This window comes from Triturus cristatus, chromosome 1_2 (assembly GCF_964204655.1).
Source record: "Triturus cristatus chromosome 1_2, aTriCri1.1, whole genome shotgun sequence".
NCBI lineage: Eukaryota > Metazoa > Chordata > Amphibia > Caudata > Salamandridae > Triturus > Triturus cristatus.
In genome coordinates this window covers 828,748,968-828,770,443 of record NC_140580.1, presented here as the reverse complement: position 1 = coordinate 828,770,443, position 21,476 = coordinate 828,748,968, and positions in this window count along the sequence as shown.

The window sequence follows — 21,476 nt, the reverse complement described above, 5'->3', positions numbered from 1 at the left end:
TTCTGAGGTACTACCACTTTCCTAGTGGCTCCAGGGTTGGGGTCTCTCTTCCCAATAAACTCTGTGTGCACCACTGACATCTCCCTTTTCCTGTGCCGCCGCTTGCTGACTCAGGCTTTCAAGAGTTGGACAGTCCTGCTGTCCAAGGCACAGCTCTTCCTTCGAGGGTCACCCTGGGTTTAAGAGCTCAACCTGGTAAGGGTCAAGCTCCATGGGCTCAGTTCCCTCTTGGGTGTCCAAGTCCTCTCCCTGAGGAGAGGGGTCCTGATCCTTTTTCTGTACAGAAGCTGGATTCCCAGTCTTCTTTCCTTTTCTCTTGGAAGGTTGGGCCATACATACAGGCTCCAACACTTCTTTTTCACCCTGGTTTCTGCTCTGTGCTCTTGTTTCTGCACACACCATCTCAGGGATGTCCAGCATTGCTGCATGGGTTTTTAATTCTACTTCAGCCCATGCTGAGGTTTCCAAGTCATTGCCAAGCAGACATGCAGCTGGAAGCTTTGGAGAGACCACTACCTGTTTCAGGCCAGTAACCCTCCCCCCGAGTCTCATGTCACCATAGCCATTGCATGGTTAGTGGTAACACTGTCAGCATTGGTGATTGGGTAAATTCTCCCAAGCAAGTATTGCCCAGGGGGAACCAGTGTATCTCTCCCCATAGTGATACTGGCACCTGTATCCCTCAGAACTTCAATCCTAGTTCCATTAATCCAAGGGTGTTGCAAATATTTCTTTGAGTTGGGTGGCCACACAGCTACAGTGGCAAACTGAACTTCCCCTTCTGAAACTAGAACTGCTTCAGTGTGCAACCGATTTGCTCTTAGCACACTGTTGATCCCATCTGGAGACTTGCTACACCAGGAGTAGCTGTACTAGGACTAGGGGGCTTCTTGTTAGTGTCCCAACTTTATACAGCTGTTACACCAGGCTTTTGCAGGATCAAAGTTATTTCCCCTGTACCTTTTATTGGACTGGGAAGAGTTTTGGGACCCACCCCCCTGTGCAGGTTTTTGGGGCCCTTTAGAAGATTCAGGCTTTTTATCATGGGGATTCTCACCACCTTTCCCCTGGGGAGGTTTTGTAACCCCTTTCTTTTGGTCACCTTCAGTGGTTGCTTTTGTCACCCTTGTCTTGACCCAGTGGTCTGCCTTCTTTCCCAATTCTTTGGGATAAATTAGACATAGGTCTACCAAATGCTAATATAACTTTTCATTCGTGCAATTACTTACAATTAATTCTTTCATAAACAGATTGTAAAGTCCATTGAAATCATGCACATTGTGTCCTGTTAACCAACCATCTAGTGTTTTAACCGAGTAGTCTACGGAGTCAATCCAGGATTGGCTTTGGGTTTTGTGAGCCCCCCTGAATCTAATTCTATATTCCTCAATTGTGAGTCCACATCCCTCAATCAGAGTTTTCTTCATGAGGTCATAAGACCCAGCATCTGCCCCAGAAAGTGTCAGGAGTCAAAGGAGTGCCCCCAGTGTGGCTTCTTCACTTTTCTCATTTCACAAGCCCTCTCAAAGGCTGTGAACCACTTTATGATATCATCACTCTCTTCATATTTAGGGACAATCCCTTTGGGGATTTTAGGATCATAAGATTGCTCTTCATCCCTATTAAGTAAATTGCTGCAACCATTGATGGGTGCTAGGCCAATCTCTGCTCTCTCTCTCTCTAGAGCCAGGAGTCTGGTCTCTAGTTCCAATCCTTTGGTCAGCCTTGCTGCAGGTTGTCCTCTTCATTGAGGCTGTCCTCAATGTCCTCAGTATTACCTGATCCACCTGGGTGGCTTCTAAGCACTTAGGGGCAGATTTATGTTGCACTTGCGCCACTTTTGCGCCGCCGTTGCGTCACTTTTGTGACGCAGCAACGGCGCAAATCCTGCGCCATGGTGCGGGGTATTTACAACGTGACGCATCTGGGAGATGCGTCACGTTGTAAAGCCCTGCGCCACATGTAGGCGTTCCAGGGCAGGCGGGGGCGTTCCGGCGCAGGAACGCCTCCTAAATGTGGCTGAGTGAAATCTACAAGATTTCACTCAGTCACTTTTAGACCCATGCTGCGTCAAAACCCTGCGCCTGCTTGAAGCAGGCGTAAGGATTGACGTAGCATTGTACAGATAGGGCCCCCCAGAACATTGCTGGAGCTGCGTCGCGCTTGCGACGCAACTCCAGCAATGCGCCACTTTTACAGCACAGATGCGTCACGCATCTGTGCCGTTTTTGCCCCATGGTGCGCCGCATTATAAATGCGGCGCATCCATGGTGGCGCAGCTGTGGCGCATAATAATTGGCGCATCCCTGCTGATATGCAGGGATGCGCCAGTTAACATAAATCTGCCCCTAAGTACTCTCTATTTGTGGTAGTGTGGTCGAGCAGTAAGGCTTTAGCAGAGGACAGTGTTAAGCATTTGTTGAACACACTCAGTCAGCAAATGAATTCATACACTCAAAGACTGAACTTCAGATCAATTGTTTTTGTATAAAAATATTCTTTTAGTTATTTTATTTTCTAGAACCAAGCAAGCCTCACAGGTAAGCAAAAAATACTTCACTGTATTAATGCAGTTGTAACACAGTTTGGATTGCAATCGCATATGCACTTTGTTTTGATTACAGTATTGTTACTGAAAATGCAGTGCTTTGGAAATACAGTACAGATACCTTGTATAGGCTTTTTAGTAAAATGACCAGTAGATGACTTTGCAGATTACTTTTCTTACAAAGTACAGTATACCTAAATACTGCACTGGGACATTTTCTGTAAACAGGCAAGTAAAAGCGTTTTTTGTTATTTAGTACAATTTTTAAAAAAATTCTTAGGCTTTCCAACTCCACACTTTGAAACCTTTCATAGAAAAACAGTCCATGTTATCCTATAGAGGAAAATATTGTTAACGATTAGCAGGTAAGTGCTTTGTTGTGGGAGTTGGTATTCTGGTGTTAGACTCAGGGGTCCCCCAGGGTCAAGGATGCACTCTTGTTACACCCTCAGCGGCACTAGGGCGGCCGGGTGCAGAGTGCTGAGGCCCAGTGTTATCCAATGGCAGATAGGGGGCCTCCGGTTGGTGGCTGCTGACGAGCAGGCCACTGGGTGGTGGGAGCAAAGCTCCTGGACTTAATTTCAGGACAAATGGGGGTTTAGGCCAGCACAAAAGGTGTATCCTAAGCGGCACTGGGGCGGCCGGGTGCAGAGTGCTGTTTTGGCGTCTGGCGCCCTGTAGCTTTCAATTGGAGTCTCCGGTTTGCAAACACACTGCAGGCTTGGGGACGAAGGTCTTCTGGGTGCGACCACCATGTGGAGAGGTAATTTCAGATGCTGGGGGTTGGTTTGGCACTTTCGGTTGGGCCACTCAAAGCCGTGGGGCATCAGGTGTAGGGGTGTCTTTTAGGGTCGGATCTTCTTACCGGCTCCTGGTTGCGGTAGGGAGGACCTTCTGGTTTAAGGCTGCAGGCGTCGGTTGGAAGCTTGAGGCAGGTCAGGGATCACCGGATCTTGGGTCTGGATCGCCAGGGTGACCTCCTCATGGTGTTGGGCCACTCAAACTGGGGCCGGAGGCATCGGGTGTAGAGTGGTGCAGACTTGCGGACCCTTACGGAGCTGGAGTCTGTTGTTGAAAAAATCCAGTGTTCACAGGGGACAGAGTCTTTAGCATTCAAGGCAGGTTTCTCAAGGTTGCTGGCTGCAGGATACACCGGGGTGTCACTGGAGCAGGTTCGAGGTGGGACAGGCTGGTAGGGCTGGGGCCAAGTCAATGGGCGTCCTTCTCTTGTTAGCTTCGGCATGACTGTTTGGTCCTTCTTCTTCTTTTCTTCTTCTGGTTTCTTGTCTGACTTCTTGGTTCAGGGCTGCCACCTAAATACTGTATTTGGAGGGCATTTTAGGGGTCTCGAGGTCAGTAGCCAATGGGCTACTGGTCTTAGGGTGACTACACCCTTGGTGTGCTCACCCCACAGGGGAGAATAAGCACGTTCCCTAATCCTGATTGGGAAGTGCTTGCCATCTGCAAGATGGAAGGCACTGAAGAGTGGGCTTCACCTCTCCTCCCTCACCTGACAGGTGGGATTGGCAGAGGTGGGCACACGTTCTGTGCTTGCTAATTTTTCCAGCCTGTCTTCCCACCGAAAAGGAGGGGAGACAGGAAGGGGGCCTGCTCCTGATAGCAGGAGAGGCTGGGGGTCGCATTACAAAGGCTGCAAGGCCTTTGAAGCTCCGCTGACACACATGGCTCTTCCTGGCCTGGGGGAGGTGTGACCACCTTATCCCAGGGAAGTCTTTGTTTCTGTGCTCAGGGAGTGAAGGCTCCCACCCCAGGAGTCCAGAAACATGTCTCGTGGTGGCAGGCTGGTGTGTACCATTCAGGGAACCCACCAGAGGCTGGCCATTTTTCAGGGGGTATCTCTAGGATGCCCTTTGAGTGCATTTTTCATTAAATCTCACACTGGCATCAGTGTGGGTTTAATGTGCTGAGAAGGTTGATACCAAACTTCCCAGTTTTCATTAAGGCCATTATGGTGTTGTGGAGTTCGTAATGACAAACTCACAGCCCCATATACTCTTAATGGCATTTACGGCACTTACAATGTCTACGAATTGGCTTAGACACTGTAGGGGTACCGGGCTCATGCACCTGTACCCTCACCACTGGTATAGGGCCCCCAGCTAGAGGGCTGACATACCTATGCCAGGGTGGTGGGTTGTAGGCATGGCACACAGGGATGTGTGCCATGTCGACTCTTCACTTTGTTCTGCACCAAAACACGCAGCCTGCAATGGCAGTGTGTGTGTGTAAAGCTATAGGGCCTCTAAGGGTAGCACAATAAGTGCTGCAGCCCTTAGAGGCCTTCCCTGGCCACAGTGCCCTTGATACCCATGGTACCTTTTACAAGGTACTGACATGTGGCCAGAGAGGTGCCAATTGGGGGTACAAGGTACAGTTTTGGGGAAAGAACACAGGTCCTGGGAACCTGATTGGCAGAGACCCAAAGCACACCAAGTCAAAGTGCATCAGTAGTCTGGTAAAAAAGGGGTGTTACTGCAAGAGAAAACCAGCTTCCTACACTTAGTCATATCTAAAAGTATTTCCGTATGTTCCCATAAATGTGCTTATCTGGTGCTCAGTATGCGTTTCAATGCAATAGTCCCTATTTCATACTTTATACTGGTATATAGAGCTATAATGTCCAGTGTTACCAATGTCATATCTGGTTCCCATGTGATGTCAGTTAATAAACTCAAAATATGTTTTGTGTCCTCTATATTGGATGGACAGTTAGACACAAAAGGCTGCAGAAAAAAATCCACATATTCCCTGAGTTTTTCAGTCAGGCCACCTATACTTGAGACTTTGGAAACGGGAGATCCTTGTGTATCTTAGGAAGGGTGTAAAGGCATGGATATCTTGGGGGGTCCACCCTCTAGTATTTGTATTCGTCGTCATCTAATAGACACCTGTCATGCCACTGTTTCAGTGATCTATTGATCTTAGTTGTCATGTCCCAGATTGTATTACCAGTTACGTTTCCATAGCACAGAGGGTCATTCTATTGTGTTAGTATATCATGTTCATAGTCCATATTGATCAGCACCACGATGTTCCCCCCTTTGTTTGCTTCACAAATTGTGATATCAGTATCTGTCTTAAGTAATCTCAGAGCTTCATGCCGCCTTTGCTAAGATTATCTCCCCTCATTTGGTGTAGTCCCCGTCTTTGACTATACTAGTCCAAATCACCCAAAATCAATTTGTGAAAGATGTCTATGTTATTCCCTCCTGGCAGAGTAGGTGTCCACTTGGTCTTATTCCTAAACCCACTTGTGGCATTCAAATCCATCTGTACATTCAAGTAATCTAATTTCTTCCTTGTAGTGGTGGGATCTCCATCATAATCAGAAATAGACAACAGTGTTTTAGTGTCATTTATATCCTGTATAGATAGAGCACTGGACATAAAATTAGTTGCAATGTATTGTAGATTTTATTTCCTTGAGGATTAATTTTGAAGAATGTTTAATCTTCAGACGTCTGATAAATGTAAACAGATCTATTTTCATGCTGTAAATATCCCCAGAACTCCTTAGGCACAAGCCATTTCCTTTCTGCAGAAGTGAAATCATGTCAAAATTCAAAGTTTTTGCCAGATTGATCACAGAGACATCATCTAATTTTTTCTCTCCCACAATTTCGTTTACATGCCCTTTCTTTCTTCCTGGGCAGCCCCCTCTTTATCTCTTTATCCCCTCTGCATTTTTTTTGTGGTATCTATATGCCTTGTCTGTTCCCGATTCCCTCTCTTGATCCTTTGTTCGTGCCTTAAAAAAGTATTTTCTACGGGGTCTGTCATGATGTACCTTCCCCTCCCTCTGTCTCACTCTCACTAGTTACTGGGGCATTAAGTGATGTAGAGCTTGAGCCTACTGATGCTAACTCAGGTGTCTTATCTCTCGTGTCACTTGGAATTAGATGGCCATATTTCTTCGAACAAGTGAAAATTCTACTACTGCTTCTGTAATCTATCTCATCTCTTTTCAATTTTTTAGCTTTACGTTGTTTTATCTCATCTTGATGTTTGGCTATGATCTCGTTCAAAATTGAGTAATTTTTCTCAGTTGCCTCAACAAGAGTGAGATTTTTAATCTCAGATTCAAGTTTGACAAATGCTGTCTGTAATTCAGATACCTTCCTGTCTGCGTTTTCAATGAGGATACCCGTTAGATTCATAGAATTAGTTGTTAGCTCCTTCTATCAGGCAAACAGCAGGTCTTTATCCAAATCATCATAGGGTGGGATGATTTGTGATCTCAACCCTATTTGGATCCTATTAAGTTTTACATATTGCTTTAGTGTCGCATCGTCTTACAATTTGGACATTTCCTTTTTCTGCAGTCTCTCAAGACGTGTAAATGTATCCCTATAACCTTCTCTGTGCTGTGGATTGCCACTCCTTGCTGCCTCTCCGATGGTACTACCTCTGCATAGGTTGCTGAATAGTTCCTCTGTTTCTCTATCTCAGTCCATTGTATTATCCATATCTAATTTATTTACGTGTGTCTCGGGCTGCCCCCTATTAAAGCAAATGTGGTCTTGTATGGGTGATCAGAAAAAGGATCTGGCACTCAAGAAGTTATTACTCACAATATTTTGCACAATGTCAGTGCTGATGCAGTGCTCACAAAGGTAGGGAGATTCACCCCACTCCCCAGCCATGTGATCAAGAGATCATTGTAACACATCTTAGCCTCAAGCGCATGCTTGTATATAATGTTTACAGCCCATATAGATATATTCAAAAATCACAATCCGTATTTCCAAGTTGTTTTTTAATTGTTCAGCCTGATGATCACTTCTTTGTTTCTACCCATAAAGCCAACACGTGTTTCGTCATTATTGGTGATTAACACAAGACTTCCTAAGGGCTAAAACATATAGAGAAAATGTGCTTGGTTATAATGTAACAACTCTCTACATTACCAATTGCACCCTTAATTTAGTGACATTGGTGTCAATGTATATATCGCCTAATGTCCCTGTCCATGACAAGGGTTGGAAACCCATGCACAATATATTATATATACAGCGGATTTATAGATACAATGATACATCATCAACATAAATTGGCTCTTAGACTTATTGTGTATAAAATAGAAGTTCTAATTGACACCTCGAAGATTGTGTACCGCCATCTATGTTATCTTCCACAATGTGCCTATCTTAAAGCATGAATCCTAGGTCATCATATCTCAGTGCTTAAAAATAGCACACATTATCGCTACTAGTACAATACCTTTCAATGAAAAATAAAAAATACCTGTCTGTTTTAAAAGAATATCCGTATCTAAAAGAAGGGAACCAAAACCCATGGAATAATCACTTCATGTTGCAATAACAGAAAAAAACGAATCCCTTATTATTGTCCAGACTGTATGCATACATTGTTGACGGTTTTACTTCTACCCCAGAAAAAAATCAATGCAATGCACCCTTCAATTTTCCCTGTGGCTATGCAAAGTAGCCATCAGACAGTACAGATAAAACTCCCAAATGTATGCAAAATCAGAATCAAAATCATAATGCACTCACCCCTTAATGTCATCAAGTGTCCATATTCAAACACTTAGCTGTAGTCACTTAAATTAGTGCTGGACTGTATTGGAAATTCAGAGATCCCCATCCTTAACAAAAATATATAGTAAACAACAGTAATATTAATTACATATCCTGGACCTATTCCTAAAATATCAGTGTTCCCCATCTTTTTTTTTTGTTCAAATCTGTTTTATTGATTTTTATGCAGCAGTATGAAAGGAAACAGTTATATGTAACATTTTGTTCAACAGTTAATACATCCAGAGTAGTACATGTATATATGCTGCCTATTGCTCCAGTACAAAATCTGGTATTATCTACACATTTCGTAACATGAATGTCTAGTGAGTCTTGACAATTACTCCTTCAAAAAAAAAGAAAACATATACATTTCCTAACTTCCAGTCATCGTTTTGTATTACGCAGAGCCACAATTAAGTATAATAAATTATAAATGAAACAAATGCAGTGCTCTATAAGAGTCCTTCCAGTTCTGTCACACTGGGCCTATGAACAGAAAAATCAAGAAAGAACAAAAACAACAAGAACAATGATCTGCCCATATTAACTCATCTCTGTGTCCTCGCTCATGTTTACATAGCGCTTCCCTGCTAGTGTGTTGCTCAGCTTCTCCCATTCGTGGTGCCCACGCTTGCTCACACTCTTAAGTGGGTTGTATGTGTCCATGGAATATTGTGGCGCGCCCGTTAGCGCTGTGTATGATTTACATCATCTATTCGCTCATGTCTCGGCCAAGTGAATCCTCAGGACCACCTTCCTCAATCTGTTGCAGCTCATTTAAGAAGGTGTCCCAACATGCTGATATGGTTTCTCAACGCAGGCCTAATGTTTCTTCACGTTTGATGGAGATGCTTTCTACCTTGGCTAATGCTAACAACGAGTGACGCCATGCCCGTACATGTGGTGGGTCCGCTGCTTTCCACCGCCTAGTTCCAGGAACCTAGACACTACTTCGGTGGCAGACGTCCTCCTGAATTAGTGTGGCAGGTATACAGACCATTCAAAAGGTAGTTCTCGACCTGTGCATGTGTGTAACATTCTATCTACTGTGTTCCAGTATACTCCTATTCGGGGCAGCTCCATAACATGTGTAGTAGTTCAGCCACTGTTTCAGCACATCACGGGCATGCCGCATCTGCACGATTAAAATATCGATTGATCATGGCAGGTGTGAGGTAGGCCCTGTGAACGATATACAATTGAATTTGCATAAAACCGCAAATATTTCTGGGTGTTCGTATCATCAGTGTTCCCCATCTTAATGAATCAAAACAAGCCCCTGCCGGCTTACCATTTGTGAACTTTTCGGTCCGAGTAACGTTAAGCGTGTACACTCGAGAATCTGCGTTCAACTCATGCGCCATTAAACACATCCTTATGTGTTGTGATGATGAACATGGACTAGCCAGATAAGCCCGTGTGGATGCTTACCACGAAAGGCTGCCACCTTGGAATAGGCAAAAGAAGCCTCATGAATATTATAAAACTATTTTGACAAATGAAATTTACCCAATGGCCCTGATTTTTTTCTATTTGTGATGAGGTAGAATTAATATATCCACCTCCATATATCAATATATTAAAAAATATTAATATAATTCCACTATGTATAAGGAGGCGATTTGGATCATGAGTTTGGGAACAGTTGAATTATGCCTAAACACGTATCATGAATAACAATATGTTTTGGGAGAATGAGCCAATGACTATGGGTAAACGTGGAATCCGAAATATGAGACTTAAGAAGGCAGAAGTTGTTGATGCCCTTTAGATTACACTAATTGTGTTCTATCTTGAATATGAACATTACCGCCAACTATATTAGGACACCTGAGTTCCTATTATTTATATGAGGACATATGTATGCACACAATATTTCAAATTGGATCAGTTAGATACTATATGTATGGGTTACATATACATTGTATGTTGCTGAATATTGCCAAGAAATGATGGGATAATGACTATATAGTATAGAGTATGTCCAATATGGGATTGTACTGGACGAGAATATAAGTGGGTATTCATTATAGGTTGATTGCATTTTCAAGTTAATACAGTGCTAGGACAAAATTATGTGACATTATGATGACAAACTGCTTGTGAAAACTTACATTATGATTATGTTACAATGCGATGATAAACTCTATGTATAAGAGTTGCAGCAATCCTAAACAAGGTAACCATGATGTACATGTGATTGCTCAATAGGGTGAAATGAATAAGCAATTATCAATGAAAGAGGCAAGCCATGATTAACATTCACATTAAATATAATATGGATGGCACGTAATAGTCTTATTGAAATTTTAATCGATGACGTGGAATCCATCTTGCTGTCTTTTAAATGTGAAAATCTATATCATGTTAGGTATGGCCTTTACAAGCCTTACACCCCGTGAGACTTTATTCACATTACGGTAGTTTTAGGTATGACTTATGGAGGAATATAGAAGCTGGAAACATTTTATTATGGGAGTAGAAATGTGATGTATAGTTGGAATAGCAGTTAATTAACTGTCTGTTAGGTAACAGATATTCAAAGATGGCAGACGTTTTTCAGGACTAGTCATTGTAACCTGTTGTTATAATAAATACTGGAATAATATGGCTGCTTTTAATATATTCATCTATGGAGGTGGATATATTAATTCTATTTCACCATAAATAGAAATAAAATCAGGGTTTCCCTACCAGAAATCCCCAGTAAACCTCAAATTTTGCAGAAAAAATCACATTTTTCTCAAATTTCTGTGTGGAAAAGTTGTAGGATCACTGAGCTCACACAAATTTCCTTCCACCCAGCATTTCCCCAGGTCTCCCGATAAAAATGGTACCTCACTCGTGTGGGTGGGCCAAGTACCCGCGACGTATTGTGGAGACATCAAAATTGCCTATCACAAAACTATCTGGTTTGGAAAGGGGAGGTCACATGAGTTTTAGGTCCCAGGCTTGGCAGCCATCTAGGGAAACCTACACATTTCTGAAAACTAGAGACCCAGGGGAGTCCAGGGAGGTATGGCGCGCATATATTCCCCAATGTTTCCCTACCCAGAATACGCTACAAACCTCATATTTTGCTGAAAAAATCAAATGTTTCTCAAATTTTTGTGTGGGAAAGTTGTAGGATCACCGGCCTGACAAAAATTTTCTACCACCCAGCATTCCCTCAGGTCTCCCAATAAAAATGGTACCTCACACATGTGGGTGGGCCAAGTACCCGCTACAGGCTAGGGCCCAAAACGTATTTTGGAGATGATATCAAAATTACCTATCACAAACCGACCTGTTTTTGCAAGTTGGTCGCCTGAGTTTTTGGCCCCAGGCTCGCTGGCCAGCTAGGGAAACCTACCAAACCCGCACATTTCAGAAAACTAGACACACTGGGGAGTCCAGGGAGGTATGGCTTGCATGGATCCCCCAATGTTTCCATACCCAGAATCCCCTGGAAACCTCAAATTTTGCTGAAAAAATCTAATTTTTCTCACATTTCTGTGTGGAAAAGTTGTGGGATCACCGAGCTGACACAAATTTCCTAGCATCCAGTGTTCCCCCGGGTCTCTCGATAAAAATGGTACCTTACTTGTGTGGGTGGGCCAAGTACCTGCGACAGGCAAGGGCCCAAAACTTATTGTGGAGACATCAAAAATACCTATCATAAAACTATCTGGTTTAGCAAGGGGGGGTCATTTGAGTTTTTCATCCCGAGCTTGGCGGCCATCTAAGGAAACCTACCAAACCCACACATTTCTGAAAACTACAGACCCGGTGGAGTCCAGGGAGTTATGGCTTGCATGGATCCCCCAACATTTCCCCACCCAGAATCCTATGCAAACCTCAAATTTTGCTGAAATAATCAACATTGTCACACATTTTTGTGTGGAAAAGCTGTAGGATCACTGGGCTGACACAAATTTCTTTCTACCCAGTATTCCCCCAGGTCTCCTGATAAAAATGGTACCTCACTCGTGTGGGTGGGCCAAGTACCCATGACAGGCAGGGCCCTAAACATATTGTGGAGACTTCAAAATTACCTATCATAAAATGACCTGGTGTTGCGGGGGGGGGGGGGGGGCACCTGGGTTTTTGGCCCCGGGCTCAGTGGCCATCTAGGGAAACCAACCAGACCCACGCATTTCTGAAAACTAGACACCCTGGGGACTCCAGGGACATATTGCTTGCATGGATTGCCCAACGTTTCCCTACCCAGAATCCCCTGCAAACCTCAGATTTTGCTGACAAAATCAACATTTTCTCACATTTTTTTGTGGATAAGTTGTAGGATCACCAGGCTGACACAAATTTCCTACCACCCAGCATTCCCCCAGGTCTCCTGATAAAAATGGTACCTCACTTGTGTGGGTGGGTCAAGTACCCGCGACAGGCAAGGGCCCTAAACATATTGCGGAGCTTTCAAAACTACCTATCATAACACGACCTGTTTTTGCAAGGGGGGTCCCCTGAGTTTTTGGCCCTGGGCTCGGCGGCCAGATAGGGACACCTACCAAACCCACACATTTCTGAAAACTAGACACTCTGGGGAGTCCAGGGAGGTATGGCTTGCATGGATCCCCCAACGATTCCATACCCTACCCAGAATCCCCTGCAAACCTCAATTTTATCTGAAAATAATCGAATTTTCCTCACTTTTCTGTGTTATCAGGAGACCTGGGGGAACGCTGGGTGGAAGGAAATTTGTGTCAGCTCGGTAATCCCACAACATTTCAACACAGAAATGTGAGACAATTTTGTTTTTTCAGCAAAATTTGAGGTTTGCAGGGGATTTTGGGTAGAGAAACGTTGGGAGTACACGCAAGCCATACCACCCTGGACTCCCCAGGGTGTCTAGTTTTCAGAAATGTGTGGGTACGGTAGGTTTCCATAGCCGGCCGCCAACCACGGGGGCAAAAACCCAGGTAACCCATCTTGCAAAAACATGTTGTTTTGTGATAGGTAATTTTGATGTCTCCACAATAGGTTTTGGGCCCTTGCCTGTCACCGGTACTTGGCCCATGCACACGAGTGAGGTACCATTTATATCGGGAGACCTGGGGGAATGCTGGCTGGGTGGTAGGAAATGTATGTCAGCCCAGTGATCCTACAACTTTCCCACACAAAAATTTGAGAAAAATTTGATTATTTTCCGCAAAATGTGAGGTTTGCAGGGGATACTGGGTAGGGAAACTTTTGGGGATCCACACAAGCCCTACCTCCCTGGACTTTCCCAGGTCTCTAGTTTTCAGAAATGTGTGGGTTTGGTAGGTTTCCCTAGATGGCAGACAAGTCAGGGACAAAAACTCATGTGTCCCCAGTGCAAAACCAGAAAGTTTTGTGATAGGTAATTTTGAGGTCTACACAATAGGTTTTGGGCCATTGCCTGTCACCGGTACTAGTCCCACTCACACAAGTAAGGGACCATTTTTATCTGAAGACCTGGGGAAACGCTGGGTGGAAGGACATTCGTGTCAGCTTGGTGATCCCACAACATTTCCACACAGAAATTTAAGATTTTTTTTTTACAGCAAAATTTGAGGTTTGCAGGGGATTCTGGGTAAGGAAACCTTGGGGGATCCATGCAAGCCATACCTCCCTGGACTCCCCCGGTCTCTAGTTTTCAGAAATGTGTGGATTTGGTAGGTTTCCCTAGATGGCCACCAAGCCCGGGACCAAAAACTCATGTGACCCCCCTGCAAAACCAGAAGGTTTTGTGATAGGTCATTTTGATTTCTCCACAATACATTTTGGGCCCTTGCCTGTTGCGTGTACTTGGCACATCCACTCGAGTGAGGTACCATTTTTATTGGGAGACCTGGGGGAATGCTGGGTAGAAGGAAATTTGTGTGAACTTAGTGATTCCACAACTTTTCCACACAAACATTTGAGAAAAAATTGATTTTTTTCAGCAAAATGTGAGGTTTGCAGAGGCTTCTGGGTAGGGAATATTTGGGGGGGAACTCCCATGTCACACCTCACTGGACTACACCGGGTGTCTAGTTTTCAGAAAAGTGTGGGTTTGGTAGGTTTCCCTAGATGGCTGCCGACCCCAGGACCAAAAACGCAGATGCCCCCTATCCATCAGAAAACGACCTGGTTTTGCAAGGGGGGCACCTGCGTTCTTGGTACCGTGTACGGCGGCCTTCTGGGAAAACTTACCAAACCCAAACATTTCTGAAAACTAGTTCTCCAGGGGAGTTCAGGGAGGTATGGATTGCGTGGATCCCCAAATGTTTTCCTTCCCAGAATCCCCTGCAAACCTCAAATTTAGCTGAAAATAAATCACATTTTCCTTTCATTTTTTTGTGGGATCAATGCACCAGCAAAAATGTCCTACCACCCAGCATTCCCCTTGGTCTCCCGATAAAAATGATACCCCACTTGTGTGGGTGTCCAATGTAGAATCACATAAAAACGTATTTAAAAAAAATATATAGTGCTTAGAGTTCGCGGTGCTATACCCTCAATCCTTATGTTTTTGGCCTTTCCCAGCCGCTGGCACTTGGCCCACCCACTCAAGTGAGGTATCATTTTACTCGGCAGACTGAGGGGAATGCTGAGTTGTAGGACATTTATGCCGGCGCGGTGATTCCAGCCAGAAATGTGAGGAAAATTAGATTTATTTTAGCTAAATATGAGGTTTGCAGGGTATTCTGGGTAGGAAAACATTTGGGGATCCACACAAGCCATGCCTCCCTGAACTCCCTCAGGTGTCTAGTTTTCAGAAATGTCTGGGTTTGGTACTTTTTCCTACATCACCGCCGAGTGCAGGTCCAAAAACGCAGGTGCCCCCCTTCTAAAAGCAGGTCATTTCCTGATAGATAGGGGGCATCTGGGTTTTTGGTCCCAGGGTCCGCAGCCATCTAGGGAAACCGACCAAACCAACACATTTCTGAAAACTAGAGACCTGGGGAGTCCAAGTAGGTATGGCGTGCATGGATCCCCCAACGTTTCTCTACCCAGAATCCCCTGCAAACCTCCAATTTTGCTAAAAAAATATAAATGTTCTCAAATGTTTGTGTGGGAAAGTTGTGGGATTATGGGGCTGACACAAATTTCCTACCACCCAGCGTTCCTCCAGGTTTCCCGATAAAAATGGTACCACACTTGTCTGGGTGGGCCAAGCACCCGCGACAGTTTAGGGCCCAAAACGTATTGCTTAGACATCAAAATTACCTATCACAAAACAACCTGTTTTTGTAAGGGGGATCACCTGAATTTTTGGCCCTGTGCTCACCGGCCAGCTAGGGAAACCTACCAACGCCACACATTTCTGAATACTAGACACCCTGGGGAGTCCACATAGGTATGGCTCGCATGCATCCCCCAACGTTTCCCTACCCAGAATCCCCTGCAAACCTCAAATTTAGCTGAAAAAAATCACTTTTTCCACACTATTTTGCATGGGATCACCATGTTGGCACAAGTGTCCTACCACCCAGTGTTCCCCTTGCTCTCCCGAGTAATATGATACTTCACTTTTTTGGGTGGGCAGGGAGCCTGTGACTGGGAAGGGCAAAAACATATAGATTAAGGGTATGGCAAAGCACATTCTAAGCGCTACATTTAAAAATAAATACGTTTTTAGCTGATTCTGCATTGGACAGCCACACAAGTGTGGTATCATTTTACTCGGGAGACCAAGGGGAAAGCTAGGTGGTAGGACATTTGTGTCGGCACAGTGATCCCACACACAAATGTGTGGAAAAAAGGATTTCTTTCAACTAAATTTGAGGTTTGCCGGGGATTCTGGGTAGGAAAACGTTGGGGGATCCACATAAGCCATACCTCACTGGACTCCCCAGGGTGCCTAGTTATAAAAAATGTGTGGGTTTGGTAGGTTTCCCTAGATGCCGCTTAGCCTGGGGCCAAAAACCCCGGTGCCTCCCCCCTTGCAAAACCAGGTAATTTTGTTATAGGCAAATTTGAAGGCTCCACAATATGTTTGGGCCCATTGGCTATCAGGGGCACCTGACCCACCCACACGAGTGAGGTGCCATTTCTATCCGGAGACCTGGGGGAACGCTGAGTGGTAGGAAATTTGTGTCAGCCTGGTGATGCCACAACTTTCCCACAGAGAAAATTGAGGAAAATTTTGATTGTTTCACCTAAATTTGAGGTTTGCAGGGGATTCTGGGTAGGGAAACGTTAGGGGATCCGTGCAAGCCATACCTCCCCTGGACTTACCAGGGTTTCTAGTTGTCAGAAATGTGTGGGTTTGGTAGGTTTTCCTAGCAGGCCACCAATCCCGGGGCCAAAAACTCAGGTGATCCTCTTGCAAGAACAGGTCATTTTGTGATAGGTAATTTTGAAGTCTCCACAATATGTTTAGGGCCCTTTTCCTGTCGCGGGTACTTGTCCCACCCACACGATTGAGGTACCATTTTTATGGGGAGACCTTGGGGAAATGCTGGTGGTAGGAAATTGTGTCAGCGCGGTGATCCTACAACTTTCCTACACAAAAATGTGAGAAGAATTAGTGTTTTTATGTGAAATATGAGGTTTGCAGGGGATTCTGGGTAGGGAAACATTGGGATATCCATGCAAGCCATACCTCCATGGACTCCCCATGGTGTCTATTTTTCAGAAATGTATGAGTTTGGTAGGTTTCCCCAGCTGGCCGCTGAGCCCCGGGCCAAAAATGCAGGTGACCCCCCTTGCAGAACCAGGTTCTTTTATGAAAGGTAATTTTGAAGTCTTCATAATATGTGTAGGGCCCTTTGCCAGTCCCTGATACTTGACCCACTCACACGAGTGAGGTACCATTTTTATCAGGAGACCTGGGGGAAAGTGGGATGGTAGGAAATTTGTGTAAGCCCAGTGATCCTAAAACTTTCCCACAACAAAATGTGTGAGAAATTAGATTTTTTTAGCAAAATTTGAGATTTGCAGGGGATTCTTGGTAGGGAAACGTTGGTGGATCCACATAAGCCATTCCTCCCTGGACTCCCCATGGAGTCTAGTTTTCAGATATGTGTGAGTTTGGTAGGTTTCCATAGCTGGCCGCCGAGCCTGGGGCCAAAAACTCAGGTGACCCCCTTGCAAAAACAGGTTGTTTTGTGATAGGGAATTTGGATGTCTCCACAATACGTTTTGGGCCCCAGCCTGTCGCAGGTACTTGGCCCACCCACACAAGTGAGGTGCCATTTTTATCAGGGGACCTGGGGTAATGCTGGGTGGTAGGACATTTGTGTCAGCCCATGATCCCACAACTTTTCCAGACAGAAATTTGGGAAAACGTGATTTCTTCAGCAAAATTTGAGGTTTGCAGGGGATTCTGGGTAAGGAAATGTTGGGGGATCCATGCAAGCCATACCTCCCTAAACTCCCCAGGGTGTCTAGTTTTCAGAAAGGTGTGGTTTTTTTGTAGGTTTTCCTAGCTGGCCGCCGAACCCTGGGTCAAAACCTCAGGTGACACACCTTGCAAAAACAGGTGGTTTCGTAATAGGTAATTTTGATGGCTCAACAATAAGTTTTGGGCAGATGCCTGTCGTGGGTACTTGGCCCACCCACACGAGTGAGGTACAATTTTTATCAGGAGACCTGCCGAAACGCTGGGTGGTAGGAAATTTGTGTCAGCCTGGTGATCCTACAACTTTCCCACACAAAAATGTGAGAATAATTAGATTTTGTTTCAGCAAAAATTGAGGTTTGCAGGGGCTTCTGAGTAGAGAAACGTTGGGGGATCCATGCAAGCCATACCTCCCTGGACTCCCCAGAGTGTCTAGTTTTCAGACATTTGTGGGTTTGGTAGGTTTCTCTAGCTGGACGCTGAGCCCGGGGCCAAAAACCTAGGTGCCGCCCCTTGCAAAACCAGGTCGTTTTGTGATGGGTAATTTTGACGTCTCCTCAATACATTTTGGGCCCTTGCCTGTCGTGGGTACTTGACCCACCCACATGGTTGAGGTATCATTTTTATCGGGAGACTTTGGAGAACGCGGGGTGGGTGAAAGTTTGCGGATCGACGTAGAGTCAGAACTTTCCATCACAGACACGTGGAGAAAATGTGTTTTTTTGACAAAGGGTAACAGAACCTGGTGAGAGCCACACGTCACCCCATCCTGGATTCCCCTGGGTTTCTAGTTTTAAAAAATGTATACGCTTGCTAGGTTTCCTTAGGTCCGGCAGAGCTAGGGTTCAAAACCTACAGCTCGGCACTTTGCAAAAAAAGGGTCAGATTTCACTGTAAAAATGTGGAGTGTCCACATTGCGTTTTGGGCCTTTCCCTGTCGCGGGTAGTAGGCCTGCCCAAACAAGTGAGGTACCATTTTATCAGGAGACTTTGGAGAATGCTGGGTGCGTGGACGTTTGTGGATCTGTGCAGATTAAAGAACTTTACATCACAGAAATTTTAGGAAAATGTAATTTTTACAAAGTTTAAGGTTTGCAAGGGATTCTGGGTAACAGAACCTAGTGAGAGCCACATAAGTCACCCATTCTGGATTCCCATTGGTGGTCTAGTTTTCAAAAATGTAAAGGTTTCCTAGGTTTCCCTAGGTGCCGGCAGAGCTAGGGTTCAAAATCTACAGCTAGGCACTTTGCAAAAAAAAGTGTCAGTTTTCACTGTAAAAATGTGGTGTGTCCACGTTTCTTTTTGGGCAGTTTCCTGTCACGGGTAGTAGGCCTGATCAAACAAGTGAGGTACCATTTTTATCAGGAGACTCTGGGAAATTATGGGTGGGTGGAATTTTGTGGATCTGCGCAGATTCCAGAACTTTCCATCGCAGAAATGTGAGGAAAATGTTTTTTTTTTTTTTACAAAGTTTGAGGTTTGCAAGGGATTCTGGGTGACAGAACCTAGTGAGAGCCACACAAGTCACCACATGTTGTCTAGTTTTTACAAATGTATAGGTTTGCTAGGTTTCCTTGGGTGCCGGCTGTGCTAGGACCCAAAACCCACCTGGGGAGGTGGGGAATCTGGAATGGTGATAACACATATCAACGTGGGGGGAGGTCTAAGGGAAGTTTAAACAAAACAATAGACCAGCAGGTTGTGTTTCCCCTAACAACAAATATCAAAACACTAATACAACCTGGGTCAATGATTGAGCCAAGAATTTACACAAAAAGGTCTAGGTGAACCCCCATTCTCAACGTGACGACTCTATAAGAGAGCACTCCCTTCAACAGGACCCATCAATCACTTAAGGTGGTTAATTGTTATTATCATCTGGGTCTGTGTACTCCAACCAGCAGGACCAGTTCATGAAGCAGTGACCCGGTCACTAGCGTAGAAGGAGCAACCAAGGAGGATTGTCACCTGATCTCTCACGAGTATTGTCTTGGATGAGGTACTACCCATAGATCAAAGGTGGGAGATCCTAAAGGTCAGCAGTAAAATCATAATAGTGTGAGTTAAAAATGGCTAAGGGTGCTCAAAAGTTCTTTAATAGTAGAGGACCCCTGTCATATTTAAAAAGCAAGATGGCAATATGGCATAAATTAAATTGACATTATGCTATTGTCCATAGCAAGTACGGTCAACATGTTTCTGCCCTTAATCGATCAATAGTATCTGGGCTTTCGTCAGGACCTAAATTACTGCTGTGGTTTTCATTGTGAAAAAACGTGTAAGTAAATTTATACAAAAATGGGGTGCAGATAAATAATTCCTACCGCACCGGTCAAGTTTAGAGGCAATCAAAACCGGATACCTGTGGAAAAATTGGAAAAGAAACAAAGACCCAATGTGTAAAACAAGCTCAACTACAGGTCAAACAAACTCAATGACCAAAGCTAGCATTCACTAATGCTGTATGGCATTCAATACTGTTCATTTTGAATTGCACTTACCCAAAAACAGCGGGTACTGCCCTCACCTCAACCTGGTCTCGACTCAGGGAAAGGGGCCCCGCTCTAAAAGGACAAATTAGTAGGAGAAAGAGAAAACAGGTAATACCCGAAAAAACTCTCCTCTTTAGAAGCATGGTTTAAAAACCTGAGAACTGCACCAACATATCCCAGAATGCAAAGGCAGGTATGGTACATGAAAGTCATTATGAAAAGAGGTATTAAGTGCAATTCAAAATGAGCTTGTTTTACACATTGGGTCTTTGTTTCTTTTCCAATTTTTCCACAGGTATCCGGTTTGACAGGGGTCCTCTACTATTAAAGAACTTTTGAGCACCCTTAGCCATTTTTAACTCACACTATTATGATTTTACTGCTGACCTTTAGGATCTCCCACCTTTGATCTATGGGTAGTACCTCATCCAAGACAATACTCGTGAGAGATCAGGTGACAATCCTCCTTGGTTGCTCCTTCTACGCTAGTGACCGGGTCACTGCTTCATGAACTGGTCCTGCTGGTTGGAGTACACAGACCCAGATGATAATAACAATTAACCACCTTAAGTGATTGATGGGTCCTGTTGAAGGGAGTGCTCTCTTATAGAGTCGTCACGTTGAGAATGGGGGTTCACCTAGACCTTTTTGTGTAAATTCTTGGCTCAATCATTGACCCAGGTTGTATTAGTGTTTTGAATCTGGAATGGTTCCATCATCAGCACACTTTAACTTCTGCTCATGACAGAACCATTCTGCCATGAGCACAGAAGGGGTTAAAACTAGTTCTTAAGCTTGATGGTTTCCATTAAAGAAAAACAGGTCTGTATTTCACGTGCATGCTCTTGGTTTGTTGGTTTGTTTTTACGTGGGACATTTTTTGAGGTCAGTATTTTTTAAACAAACTTCAATGATTGTCTGATTTTTTGTTTCCTCTTATCATTTAATACATTAACTGTATTGAAGATCACTTTTAACTGATATTTATGTATGTAATGCTTTTAGGATTATTTTTAAATAATCGAATAAAGCCTTATGAAGATGATGATGAATATATATTAGGATCACTGTTGATTAGGGAATTTGGCCTGAAAGTGCTAGACTCCACAGGGGATTTCTTTTTCTCCAAAAATATAACTATATTGGTTAAATTCCATGATTCAGATATCATAGAAGAAGCATCATTGTTGATTAGGTAAACTTGAGAGCAAGAACTAGTCTCTAGAAGGAATGTATTTTTCTTCAGAAAAAACAACGATATTAGCCAGTTTCCATGATTCAGGTACGCTGTATAGCCTGTATCCAATGCCCTTTAGTTGCCAGCATGATTTCACAAGAGTTGTCATTCATTATATGCCTACTTTATTGAAGATGATGGTTCAGGTAGGGAACTGGAATATGGTGTCCTATGGGGACACAAATTTTATCAGAATGAGTCCAGGGTGACAGTCAGAAAGACTATATTTACTGTCCTCCAGCTAGTAGTAAGAAACAGGAGGCAGGGCCCTGTACCATCAATCCTCACCCTGTGGTTGTGTCAGATCCTGCACAGAGGTTCTCAGGGCACACAGGAGCTACTGGGTTTC